This window comes from Sciurus carolinensis, chromosome 7 (genome assembly GCF_902686445.1).
Source record: "Sciurus carolinensis chromosome 7, mSciCar1.2, whole genome shotgun sequence".
Classification (NCBI taxonomy): Eukaryota; Metazoa; Chordata; class Mammalia; order Rodentia; family Sciuridae; genus Sciurus; species Sciurus carolinensis.
Genome location: NC_062219.1, coordinates 113337813 through 113351855, shown reverse-complemented (window position 1 = coordinate 113351855; position 14043 = coordinate 113337813). Strand labels below are relative to the sequence as shown.

The 14043-nt window shown below is 45.5% G+C and overlaps 1 protein-coding gene across 16 annotated transcripts in view; it reads right to left on the bottom strand.

Moving 5' to 3' along the window:
* Nucleotides 1–14043, bottom strand: part of Trerf1 (transcriptional regulating factor 1) — a 203651-nt gene that overhangs the window by 141261 nt on the left and 48347 nt on the right. The window contains exon 1 of one of the 16 annotated variants that reach the window (XM_047558826.1): nt 6609–6697. The exons of the other annotated variants lie outside the window; for them this stretch is intronic. The gene's annotated coding sequence lies outside the window, so the exon portion shown is untranslated. Of the gene's footprint in view, nt 1–6608; nt 6698–14043 lie in introns of those variants that run through there. 16 annotated transcript variants of the gene reach the window in all.

The following is a 14043-nucleotide window of genomic DNA, read 5'->3' as shown; positions in this document are numbered from 1 at the left end:
CACTTCTAGGAACTTATCCAACAGAAATTCTCTTATATATGCAAAACGGTATATATACCAGGATGCCTACCCATCGTGGTCTGATCTGTAATGAAGAAAGATTGCCACCAGCCTCATAACCACTTTTGGGGGAGTGCTTCAGTAAATTACGATTCTTCTACAAAATGGAAAGCTACGCAACCATGAAAAAGAATGAAAGCACTCACTCCATCATCTGGGATGATTTCAAGATATGTGGTAGGGTAAAACAAGCAAGGCACAGAATAACATGAATAGTAGAACAACAGCTGTTGGCAAATACCATGTACTCATATGTGTATTTATATGCCTAGGATGTCTTTCCAAAAATACCCATCAGGCGCTAATCACAGTAGTTATCTCTAGAGAAAACAGCTGGTCAGCTAGGGGCAGAATTAGTTACTCCACTTTAGACACTTTATAACATGCAAATTTTGTACCGTATGTGCACGATTCAATCAATTCATCAGTCAATAACAAGCAAGCACTGAGGAAAAGATGGTAAGTCATTGATCCGGTGGTACACCATCATGTGCCCGGGCGCATGACAGATGTCACAGGTCAGTTTCCATTTTAAATCCTCTATTCCTACAAGTATCCATATTTGTCGGTTCTAATGTCCCTGTTTTGTTTTTTTCTATCCAAAAGTAGGATGATCAGCACCTCCAGAACGGAACAGAAAAGAAACTCACCAGCTTCCTTCCTCAACAAGGTTCTGAAAGCACTCAAGTGCAAAACTACCTTTCCCTCCTCTGAATAACACACAGTCGCTGACACTGAGCGCTGTAGCTCCATCACCCTGGAGCTACAAGGACAGGCAAGCAGAATCCTTTAGAAGGTGCACTGCAGGATCAATGGCCAGGGACCTGGGGGCACCCACACTCTTAATAGGGCCTCAAAGTACTATCGGCTGGAACCGTGCATCACAAAGTGACCTGGACCCCAACACCTATCGGGAGTGGTGGGAACCCCAGCAGCCACCGAGGATCCTCCCTGCAGCTCTGCCTGCGGCGATGTTTTAATGGCGTATTTCTCAAAGGTGCCATGACACCACTTTAAACCCACCCCACCACCACTGTCACTTCGTCATAAAATAACCCTTATATTTTAAGCTGTAAATCAGCATTTGTCAAGTTCTAAATTGGGCTACAGCAATATTTATTCATCAAAGGATAAATCTTCCCTGCACAGTCATAAAACTGCCTAATAATTTAATATGCTATCATTCTTACCTGAAACTTGTCAAAAAGTGGCCTGAAAGAGGCATGTGTTTTACAGTTGACTGGCGTTAAGTCTATAGTTTATTAAATAGTTCATATTTTTTAATTCTCTTATGGGGGAATGGCATAAAAAAAAAACACATCCTATGCAGAATAGCAATTCAAAGATTCATTAGCATCTAATTTGGGGTGAAGAAAAGCTGATTCCCCAAAAAGGACCAGTGATACAGACAGGACAAGGAAGAAAGAGGCAAATGCTAACATGGGAGCAGGGACAGAAGCAGAGTGGGAAGAATCACGCTGGGGGACAGGACCCAGGAGCAACCAGACTAGATGAAGAGCCATTTCAAGAAAGAGGTTCAAAATGCCTCTCGGCAGCAATGTGATTACAGCAGGGTGAAGAAGTCAACTCCTGGGATCCTTTCAGGTCCTTGGAGCAGGAAGCTCTCCAGACCTGCTGGCGGCACATCTGCATAAGTGTGCTCTTCCCACAGCCACCACCAAAACATGTCTCTTTAAGGACAAGATGAGCAGCAACCAAGCCCTTAGGTCAAGGTTTCTCGGCCTTGGCACTAAGGACACTGCAGGCTGATAAATGATGCTCTGTTCAGGCTGCCTCCTGCCATGGAGGGTGTTCAGCAGCATCGCTGACCTCTGTCTGTTAGTTACCAGTACCAACCCTCCCAACCTGGCGCACCGCCAATCATGACAACCAGCAATGTCTCTAGACCAAAGATGTCTCCAGCAGCCAAGCTCAAGTGCACCTGAGAACTGCTGCCCTTAGCCCAACGAAGTCTAACTTCGTGGGCTGCTGGGGCTAAACCCATTCCCCACAACAAGGATAATCTGTTCCCTTTGTGCTGCTTCTTCTCTGAAGTTTCAAAATACAAACAGAAGGAAACGCAGGCACCTGAGGGTCAGTACTGGTCCACACGCCATCAACCTTCCCTCACTAGTGAAGTCCAAGTCTGCCCACGAGCCAAGAGGAACTTGCAGACTTTGCCTCCCTTCTGTGTTCTGCAGCCCCCCCATGTCCCTCACCCCCCAGGCTTCACCTTTCATTACCAAGTCACCCCCCATTTCCTTTACGTTTTTCCACAACCTTGTGGTTTACTTGGGCACAAGAACGTGCTTCAGGCTGGCATGCACTGGTGGTTAATGACATGGTGGGTTTCAGAGCCACAAACACTATTAATTTTATGTTCTAATGCACTCTCCTTGTTCGTGGGCGAGTTGGGGAGGAAACCCCTCCCTAGGGTTGAACACTGAACTCCTTACAATACTTAAAGAATCAAAAATAGTGAACCACCTTTTAGTTTGAAATAAGAAAAAAAAAAAAAAAGTCCAAGTTCATACATTCACATTTGGAACTGCACTTCCTGCAACAGACCAAGATGCTACATGGGACCAGCATGATTCCACCCAGTGAGCCGTCTAGTTATCAAGGCATTTAAACCAGTTGGGAGATGACAGAATCTGGGCTGGACTCAAATAATGCTGTTAAAAGTTTCAGCTTTGATTTCATTGTGGAGACTGAAAAAGGAAAAAAAAAAAAAAAAAAAAAAAAAAAAACCCAGCAAACTTATTAAGGCAGTTTTAGAACAGGATGGAAAATATTAAAACAAAGCTGCTTTAGAATTATTTTTCATCTATTCATCCTCGTCTATCAAGCAGTGAGATGGTGTCCAACCCCCAAAAGCAGAGGAGCAGGAGAGAGGTTGCATGGGGTCACCTACGCAGTCTCAGCTCAGCACTGGCTGGCCTGGAACCAGGTCCACAAAGTGGTCACTGACCACGGTGTCCAGCAGGTACAATTTCCAATCATGTAAACTGACTTCTCTGAACTTTTGATGGAAAAAAAAAAAGAAAAATCAGACTGCTATGAGATTTTCCTTAAAAGCTTTTCCTATCTTTCTCAAGTTCCATTCATATGAAAAATGCCAGCTATTGCTACCGCCAACCAGCACACTTTTAAATAGCATGTGGCACTGCCAGAGGAAGAGACACCCAAGGCTTGGGCTCCTCAGAAGGTGGGGGTTCTGCTAGGAAGGTGTTTAGAACTCCCCAAAGTAATCCATGAATGTCAAATGGTGCCTGGAGACAATCCTGCTTGGTTTTTTAAAACTGTTTTTTCTCATGCCCTATTTGTTCCATTCATCACACACAACTTCACTCAATTAGCTAAGAGTCCAGGGTAAGCCTTCCACCAAACAATATTAGAAAAAGTACAAAACAAGACAAAAATGAAGGCACCAGAGGCAGCAAGTTCCCCAAGTCACAGGCCACAGCACACACTAGCTGATTACAGCCTGCAGGTATTGCAAACCTCTGTCTCACACGCCATCCACCAAGATCTGGACTCCAACACTCAGAGCAGGCCTTAAACACACCTGAGAACGGCAGAGCCAGAACAAATGGACGTAGCAGAGCTGGGCAGACAGACCGGCTTAAGAAAGAAAAAGAAGTGAAAACCCTTCACGTTTCTCTAAAATAGCCTGTCCTGGGTGCATTTCCAAGAGAATGCAGTTGGCACATAAACCTGCCAGGCTGCGGTGCAGGCGGAAATCAGATGTGACTCTCTGCATATCAGAGGTCAGACTGCCTATCCAGCAGTAACGCTGAGGGAGTCGAGGTCAGGATGAGCCCTGGACGGGTGAGCTGCCCCAGAGACATTCTCAGGATGCAGACCTACCCGAACTCAGCCAGCCCAGAGGCGGATGCCAGTGAACCCAGAGGGCAGCGTGGAAGGCACAGGCTGGACAAGAGTGACAGAAGGGATGGGATGCCTCCTCCGCCATCTTGAGTCATTGAACTGACTGCTCTAGGTCTCCATTGCCCATCTCTCCATGGCTGCTCGTCAGCATTGATTAAGATAATACCTGTGACCTAGCACTGGGACTTTGGACCCAAGGAATGTACCCAGTTAAGAATGGCTCATCATTCCTGCTACATTATTTTATTATTAATATTATCCTGCCTCCCAACCTCAAAAGCCTGACAGGAAGGTAAAATGAGGCGACACAGGTGAAGCTCATACAAACACATAGTTCTTACCATGAGCTCGGTTATGGTGAGCACGAACCCACTCAAAGCCCAGCTAATGTGGCTACAAGAGCCAAAGCAATAACTATAAGGAGCTTCCTTCCTCAGGACCACGTCTGCTCTTCAAATAAAGAGCTGGTTGTCTCAACTAACAACCCCTCTCTCCACCTGGCTGGCCAGTCATTTGCCCCTGGACATGTGAAACGTGCCCTCGCTGGAAGAAGGTGTTTCAGGCAGTGACAGACAGTTCTCACTGGGTTTGGCGAGGTCTTGTTCAAGTCAGCATGGGGCCTTCACCATCCTGGAAACTCATTATTGAGTTGGTTCACTCTCCTTTTTCAGTCCTCAGTAGGAAATGAGAGACGGAGACAGAAGCAGACAAGTACAGGGAGCAGAATTCCACTTCCCCACCTTCCCCAGGTTCAAGGAGAGCTCAACCTAGACCACAGGAAGGTCTACAAGAAGAGCACCCCAAACAGCTTTGCCAGTCCTTAGTCAAGAAAGGGAGAGAGAGAGGATCCACAGCATTTGACTGACAGGAGTTGGTGTCAGTTTTGCTGAGTTGGAGGGAGTGAGGGTTAACATCTTCCCTAAACTCGTTCACTCCTAGCTCTCTGCATAGGACTCTGAAGAGGTCAAGCCAATTAAAACAAACAAGAGTGTCTACGCCAACGTTTAAGAGCTACATGATTTTAAAAAGAAAAAAAAAAGGTCCTCAGGGTTCTGAGTACATATCGTAAGCTTTGTTCTGCTCGCTTCCCCACTTCCTGTTGCTTCCTCACCTCATAACTTTTTATTTTTGAAGCCTATGTCTTCGCATCGGTATCACCGTAAGGTTTCAGTGGGAGGCCGCCGGAGGGACCAGGATGAGGCTCGGTACTGTTCTGAGACACAGGACTGTACCAAAGACAGAAATCACAACTGCCCGACCATCAGGAAAGTACACCCAAAATTTCACGGCCTCCAGTCAACAGTGGGGGTGCTAGGAAAACACTTGTGGGTGAGCTTTACTTTGTGGGTAGCATCCTGTGTGGGAGGAATGGCCACTTAACCACGAGCTAATACCAGGTGGCTTAGAACTGGGAGCCCAGGGGAAAAAACACACAGCACCCACAGACCAAGAAACACCCCAAAGGAGACACATTCCAGATCTCTGGGTTATTCAGACCCTTCCTGATCTTTAACCAAACCCTACACTCCGGGGGATGAATGCCACTTGGAGGAGGAACCGAACGATTTAAAGGCTTTGTGAGTGGAACTTAGAATAAAGGTCAGAGCAATAAGAAACATCAAAAGGGGCACCATGTGGCAAGCCTGCTCTGGTCACAGAGAAGGAAACTGAGGCCAAGGCCTGCATCATAGGACTAGCTTATTAACCACAGAGCAGTACGAGACCCCAGCTCCCTCATCTCCCAGGTAGGGCTTTTTAAGATCTTATCAAATGAACCTGAGGCAGAAGCACAATAAATGTTGGCTCAGACACAATGGACACTGGTCAGTCCCCAAGGCGTGGTCCGTGGAGAAGGCAATCCTAAAAATGCTTTTTTGTCTGTTAAGATACAAGAAGGTCACACCTTATAGAAGTATGTTTGGGTGTGGGGTAGAGCAGCCTGTCCTCACAACCACTCTGGCTCTGAATGCCTAGGGCTACAGGCTGCCCTTCGACAGGTGCCTGGACCAGCTTGCTGCACCCCTCTGCAAGGACTCCCCAGCCAGAGGGGAAAGAAAGTCAAACCTGGGAGACAGGGAGGTATAGCTCAAGTCACAGGACTGGGAATGGAAGGCCGAGCTCCCCTCTCCAGGGAACACGGTCTCACAGGTGGCCTCAGGGGGCCATGCGACCTCTGTGCCTTCCTGCACCCACGGGTGCCGTGAGCACACTGATCTCCAAGAGGCTGCTCCCCTGTGAGTGTCTAATCCTCTTCTACCCCTGACCACCCCAGAGCTCATTCTCCTCCTCCCACCTCACGGCCTGGGCTTCCCGCTTGCTCCACCAGCCTGGCACATCTGCCAGTCCTCAGAACATGGATCGGCACTCTGGAGGTTCTACGGCGATCTGAGCCTGATTTGAGCTCACCCAGAGCCCTCCATGTACCTGCCCAGTTCCTCCCTGTGGAATAAAACTTTGCTCCCAAAATAAAATAAAACTGAAAATGACACAAGGACCAGCTGTGTGCAAGGTGCTTGGCTACATCCGCCATGGGCTCTGAGAACATCCAGAGCCGGGATCTGAACAGCCAAAGTCCAGCCTCGCCCCCTCGGTCTCCACCTCCTTCCCCGGACCGTCTTCACAGACCTCACCAACGCCCGGCACTGCCGCATGTTTACCTGTCGCTCATCATAGTCTCCTTCGCTGGAAGGAAAGCTCCCTGAGGGCAAGGGTTGCAGGCGTGCATACTGGCAGGCAGGGCACATGACACAGGGCGGGCTTCCATGTCCACTGAAGAATGAACGAAGGAATGAGACGTCCATCCTGGATGTCCCTCCATCCAGACCAAGTTAATTAATGTCTCTAAGTTTCACATTTTCTTCATTAATTAAAAAAAGGAAAAGCAGAATAATAGTGTCTTCTTTACACGACTTAAGTGAGGAAAAAATGAGAAATTGACTGTAAAAGCATTTAGGATGTACCTGGCGCATCACAAATTATCAATAAATGCTATTACTTGTTCGCCCTTATTATTACAGTCACTGATGGAAACACAGGGAAATAAAGCCCCTTTATTATACCCTGGGCAGTTTTTAGGCTAAATAACTAAAATTCCATGTGTGAGAGACCCATCTAATAAAAGGATCATTAAGAGAGGACTGGGCCAGGGGCCTGCATAGCTACGATGGTCCCTCAGAGCTTGTCTTGGTGTAGAATTTTTCATGTAAAGTCATGAGCTCATTTGCCTAAATGTTGCTTTGCAGGCCTCCATCAAAGACATTGCCCATGGTAGTTCCATTCCAAGTTTTTTAAGGAATCTCCATACTGCCTTCCAGAGTGGTTGCACTAATTTGCAACCCCACCAGAGTGAGGGTTAGGGAGGGGGGCAAGAATGGGGGAAGGAAGGACTGTATAGAGGGAAAAGAGGGATGGGAGGGGTGGGGGGAAGGGGAAAAAATAACAGAATGAATCAACCAACATCACCCTATGTAAACGTATGATTACACAAATGGTATGCCTTTACTCTATGTACAAACAGAGAAAGAACATGTATCCCATTTGTTCACAATAAATAAAAAAATAAAAATAAAAATAAGAAAAAAAAAAAAAAAAAAGACATTGCACAAGCAACGAGTCGTCAAACACCTAATTCCTGCCCTCAAGACCTTACAGTCCAGTTGGGGGAAATGAGGCATTAACATACGAAAGGAGAACTATAAATTCAAACTCAACATATGGCAAATGTTGATTAAGAGCACTCAAGACTAGTCCTGTAAGCGTTAGTAAATGGCAAATATTTGACAATCATCTCTCAAAAAAAAAAAAAAAAAATCTGGTTGTAGCATTGATCAATTTCCACCCTGGCCAACATGAGGGCTCTGGACATGGAGCTTGGGAAAGCTGTGCACAAAGGTCCACACACCACCAGAGTAGGTCCCATAATCAGACATTTCTCAGAGAAGTCAAAGGCCACAAGGCAAATGGTCGGTGCCAACTAACATCTTTATGGTACTGCAGGTGGCAATGCATATCCAAGAATGAGAATGAATTTCACCTTCACCTTCTGGTCAGAAAGGTCTCATTACTCTCATTTTGCAGATAGGGGAAATGAGTGTCAAAAATACCACCACCAATTTTGTCATTCTGCATCATCAGGGCTTGAACCAGGATTTTACAGGGCAGCTGTGACCTCTCATGGTACGCTATGCCCCTGAGAAGGAGCGAAGGCTTCCTAAAGGAGCAGCTGACGGATGATGAGCAGTAGGTAGGGGGCAGGAAGAAACAGGGAAGGTACAGTATTTACCTGGATGGTGAATTTCCTGCAGAGTCCCAAGATCTAGGGAGCATACAAGGAGCCCCTGCACCTTGAAACTTAGGAAGCCACATAGTCCAGACTGTTCTACCAGTGACCTAACTATAACACCTGCATTCCAAAATCCACTGCAGCATAAGGGAAGGAGCCCAAGAAAAGGAAAGCAATTTAAATGACTGACCAAAGGGGGCTAGTTAAATAAGTTATGGAATATCCCACACGATTGAATGCTGCACCACCACGGAAGCTCATGTTTTAGAAGAACAGTTAACAACTAGCAAATGCTCACAATATATGGTTTTAAAAGCATGTTACATAACAATATGTACAGTATGATTCCAGTTCTGTAAAAAAGGAACAGGCAGGCCAACTCCCAACATGTATATGCACAGAAAAAGAGTTGGGGACATTGACTTCAAACTCTTCATGCTGGTTGCTTCCAGAAGGGTAGGATTATGAATGTGTTGATTTTCTTCTCTATGATTTTCTTTATTCTTCAACTTTATCTTACTGCTTGCACCATAAAACAATAAACAGACTGGATTTTTTAAAATCTGGATTTTCAAAGACCGAGAAGACTAACTGCAAAGAATCGATGAGGTAGACCCCCCAGGGGGACACTTCTCTTGGGTGAGAACCATGTGCTCAAGCCTCTAATACTTTCCCCATCACCCCCAAAGAGACAAGCCAGTTTCCCCCACAAACCCCATCTCCTCTGCACACAGACACGCATGCATGCACATAACACATGCTAGCAGAAGAATATGTGTCCATGCCACCCACTGCCTGCTCCTTCAGTGGGCCATCATCTCGACCTCATGCCTGGATCTGCCTCAAGCTGGGTGGGACAAGGCATGGGAGGCACAGTAAAGAAGGACAGCCAGGAATTCATGAGTACCCTTCACGTGCAGGGGGTTTCACAAATGCGATGGCAGACGTACACCAATTCTAAGATGGGCAGTGCTAGCAACATTTTAGAGAGAAAGAAAATGAAGTTCAAAAATTATATCCAGAGTCACACAGCCAATGAGTGCTTGGAACTGGAAATGAAACCCAAGTCTAGCCAGAACAGTCCCTAGATGCTCAGGCAGCCTGCCCAACAACTGGACTTGCCCTTCACAAAATGCAAAATAGTAATGCTAATGCAAAACAATAACATTCCAATACAACCTATTTTAATTTATACTAGGGCTGAAAGTGAAACACACCACCAGTCCTCATTTGAGAATATAAAAATATAGATACTTAATCATTAAAAAAAGAAAGTAAGAAAAGGAAAGGCGGCGGTAAAAAAAAAAAAAAAAAAAACCTCAGCTCTGTGCTCAACCCTCATTCAGTGAAGTAAAAATAAAAACCGAACCTTCCCCCAACACATTGTGCTGTAATGAGAGCACCAAGCCAATCTTCTTCACTCCCACCCACCCCAGCCCACTTCGTTTAAATTTAGGCAACCACCAGGCAAACTGTACCCAGTCGCAGTCTCTGAGATGAAGTCATGAAGTCCTCATCTGTGACACCAGCACTTGTTTCAAGAAGGGCAGGCAGAGCAGAGATGGCCGGTCACCCTCAGGCCATGGGGAAGGCCCTTCATGAAGAGTCATCTGTGGCCTGGCTCAGCCGCCTGCAGCTGTGTGACTCTGTGGCAGCCAACAAGCCCTCTTGGGTCTTGGCTATCCCTCTACAGAGTCAGGGTGGACTGTTTAAAGCCATCACCAAGGCCCACCTAAATGTGCAGGTCTAAGGCTCCTAGGACCCTGGTGTGCACAGGGGTAGCGTGATGGCAATGCCCCCAATCCAGCACCTGGAGAATGAACAACCTGAGATATGGGGCAGTCGGGACCCAATGAGTTGAGAGGACTAGGAGCCTCTGTCATTCTTAGGCTCTGGCTCTGGAATACTCAGTTCTTGGTAAGTATTTGGCAACAGGAGGGAGAGAGGGGAAAGGTGCAGTACGGAGGACCCTGTGGCTGCCCTCTGCTCCAATGGAGGCAACAGCTGGAGGTATTTTACGGCTGGACTCAGTTAACCCAGAATCCCTAATACCGTCTTCCTCCCCCACACCTGACTTCTTCCCCCGCAACCCAGGGAATTAAACCCAGACCCTCATGCATGCTAGGTGAGCACACTGGCATGAGCTACTTCCCCATCCCCCACCCCACGCCTGACTTTTTAAAGTGTGATTCCACCAGAGAAGAGGGATGAGACTGGCTGATGAAAACTCTCCAGTTTCCTGGATGAATCCAAGGCACCAGGGACCTACAACATAGCTGGATTTTCCTATAAAACAACCTGGTTCAAAGTTTCCTTTCAGTGTCTCAGGAGTGTGTCTAACCCTTACAATAGGTCTGTACCCACCCCTCCAAAAGAGGCATGGGACACCCTGACAAAAGAGAGTAAAATTAATAGTAACAGCCCAAGGAGAAGCATGGCCTTAACAAATGCCAACACACAGCTCAGCTCACATTGGAGACACAACAAACTACTCTGCTCACTGAGATCCACAGTTCAACCACACCGGTTATCCAGCCTGTGGTTCCAATCCCTGCAGTCAATGGACAGGCAACTGGACCTGATCAGCGGTCATTTCATGATCATGTGTGCATTTGCACACAGCTTTCAATCCCAGTCCTCCTCTGGCCCTGCATCCTCTACCCACATGGAACCTTCCAGGCAGATTAGTTCCAGGTCCCTCATGTGCTGAGTTATGCTCTCCGGACTCCAGCAGGAAGCCAGAGAAAGGGCTTTAGAGACAGCAGAAGGAAGCCAACAGCCGTGTGCTTGGAGGCACACAGATATGTGACTTGACTTCTGAGCTTCAAAGAGCCAAGAGCTAAGCCTCCCAGGCTTCCCTCACACTGGACTCTGACTGGCACAAGAACCCGGAGCCTGAGGACCTACCTGACCCTCACCAGGGCAGTCATGCCAGTCATCAAAGCCCCAAATGCCCACCACTCCAAAGGCAGCACTTTTAAGGTGAATAAAAACGGGATACACATATTACACCACTTCACACAGTCCTAAATTATTCAGCCTGTGTCCCGAAGAGGGAAAATGATAGGAAATACTAAGTACTTTTGATTTTAGGTAAAAGCATGTTTGGTGCATAGAGTAATAAAAATCATGAACTCTGGAATCAGATCAGGACTCAAATCGAGGCCCTTTCACTTATTCGTGTGAACTCAGGTAAGTTACTCACCCCTCAGCCGCCTCATCTGTGAAGTGCGAGTCATAGGAGAGGTCACATATAACTTGGAGTTTATTTCTTAATTTCCACAATGAAACCCACAAATTGTTTTCCTCAGCAGCCTGGAATGACAAAGAATTCCCCCAGAATTCTCCCCAGAACTGAGTCTCCCCAGAACTAGGAGGACCCAGACTTTGGGAGCACAGCAGAGAGCAAGAGGACCAGCGCTTCAGTCCCCTTACCCTTCTGAGGATCCTGTACACACCACATGCAGCAGGGGCCATGGCTCTTACCCACAGCCTGAGCCACCCTTGCAGACAATGAACACTGCAGAAATGCTCTAAGCATTTGGTTTTCAATTTCATTTTTTTTAAGTACAATCACAGACCCCAATATAATGAACAGAGATAAAAGGCAAGAAGCTCTTACAATCTAAGATAAACCAATCTGCAGCCCTGGAAGAATCTTGAAAACTAAAATGACACTGTAATGAAGAAGGGGGAGAAAGGAAGAGAAGGAAGGAGGCAGAGAGCATCATAGGAGAACAGCGACAAGAAACTGGATGTGTAACAGGGTTTGGACCTTGCGGGGACTATACCTCATTCATGTGATGAAACTGACAACCTTGGGCACGTTCCCCAGACAGTATTCACTATACAAATCCCTTGTCAGAGGGGCCAAGTGGCAAGATAGAGGCACCTAGAGATGGACTCTAGAATTACAATATTTAGTAATATTTAGTAAAATTCAGACACACAACCATTCATTCACTTCATATATCCCTTGCATCTCAAGATATCTCATGGATCCAAAATGCCCAACACCAATCTACTGCCCTTGTCCACAAAGTGCCACCTCCTATTCATTGTTCCTCCTTTTGGATTTCATGGGCATCATTCCTTTGTCCAATAAAAACTTCACCCCTCCAAACGGAAGGAAAAGTGGCCAATTCTACCAGCTCCAAAGCTTGTCTCCATTAGAAAACCATTCAAGCAGAGCACTTAACTTACCAGTTTGGGCAAGTCTTAGGTCAGAAGATTACTGCTCCTCTAGGAAATAATATATGCAGCACTCACCCAATAAACCAGTTAGAGGACAGTATGATAAAAGAGTTGGCACCACAGAGAGTCTTCTAGAAAGAACAACCAAATGGCAATATTCCTTCCACTCACTAAAGAAAGTTTGAGTGACATCAGTTAAGACAATGCTATATTTTCAAGCATTCCTTTAGGACAGAAACCAACTCTAATCTGCAGCCTGAATTCTGTTGTTTGGGAATGACTGTTTATCATCCATGAACCTCCCAAGAGAAGGTGCTAAAGCAGCAGGAGGGGCAGAGCAAACGCCCTAGGATTAGAATTATGCTTTCAAGTCCCAGTCCCTGTACTTCCTGGCTATGTGTTCTTGACTATGCAATGTATGCCGATGGGATAAATGTACATAAAACACTCAACATGTACCAACCTTCTCCTAATTCCATTCTTCTACCTCCAACCCTAACCCCAAAGTGAAGCATGTGCAAACATTTGGCAAAAACCATTATTGGGCAAGTACTACTTAAACCCAGGACATAATCACCTCTGTGTTTGTGCATTATGGTACAGGTTGAGTATCCCTGAAATGCTTAGAACCAGAAATGTTTTAGATTTCCAAGTTTTGGAATATTTGCATAGACTTTATCAGTTGAGCATCCCTAATCCAAAAACCTAAAACCTGAAAGGCTCTGAAATCCGAGACATTTTGGGTGACAATGTAACATGCAAAGTTTTGGATCTTCCAAAGGAAATGAAATCAGCATTCAAAAGAGATGCTTGCATGCCCACATTTATTGCAATGCTACTCATAATAGCTAAGATACAGAATCAGCCTGGGTGCCCATCAACAGATGAATGAATAAAGAAAATATGGTATATGTACACAAAGGGCATAAAGAATGAAATCCTGTTACTTTCAGGAAAATGAATGGAACTGAAGGACATCATGTTAAGCAGAACAAGCCCCCGAAAGACAAGCATTGCATGTTTTCTCCCATATGTGGTAAAAGCTAAAAAAAAGGGGGGTGAGTGGAAAGGGGATAGGAGAGGCAAAAGGGAGGATGAACATAATCACTGTATGCTGTACCCATGCATGGAAATATCACAGTGGATCCCATAAATTTGTACAAATAATATGTGTTAATTTAAAAATATTTTAGAGGATAGTTCATAATCTTCCAAAAAAAAGTTTTAGATTTGCAGCATTGTGAATTTCAAGTAGGGATGCTCTCAGGCTGTATTAAGGAACCAAGTGTGTGGTCATAACATGTTCTTGGTCATTATCTCCCCCAAGTGCCTTTTCATAGTTTTCTGAATAAAATTCTATTCTGCCTTCAAAACCCATCTTTTAACCAGAGCAATTAGGCAAGAGAAAGAAATAGAAGACATCCAAATAGGAAAGGAAGAAATTAAATTGTCTCTGCTGACAAATGATCACATATATAAAACATTCCCAAGATTCCACCAAAAAATTGTCAGATCTGATAAACAAAGTCAGTAAATTTGAAGGACACAAAATCAATTTATAAGAGTAGTGTTTCTATACACTAACAATGAACTATCTGAAAAGGAAATTAAGAAAA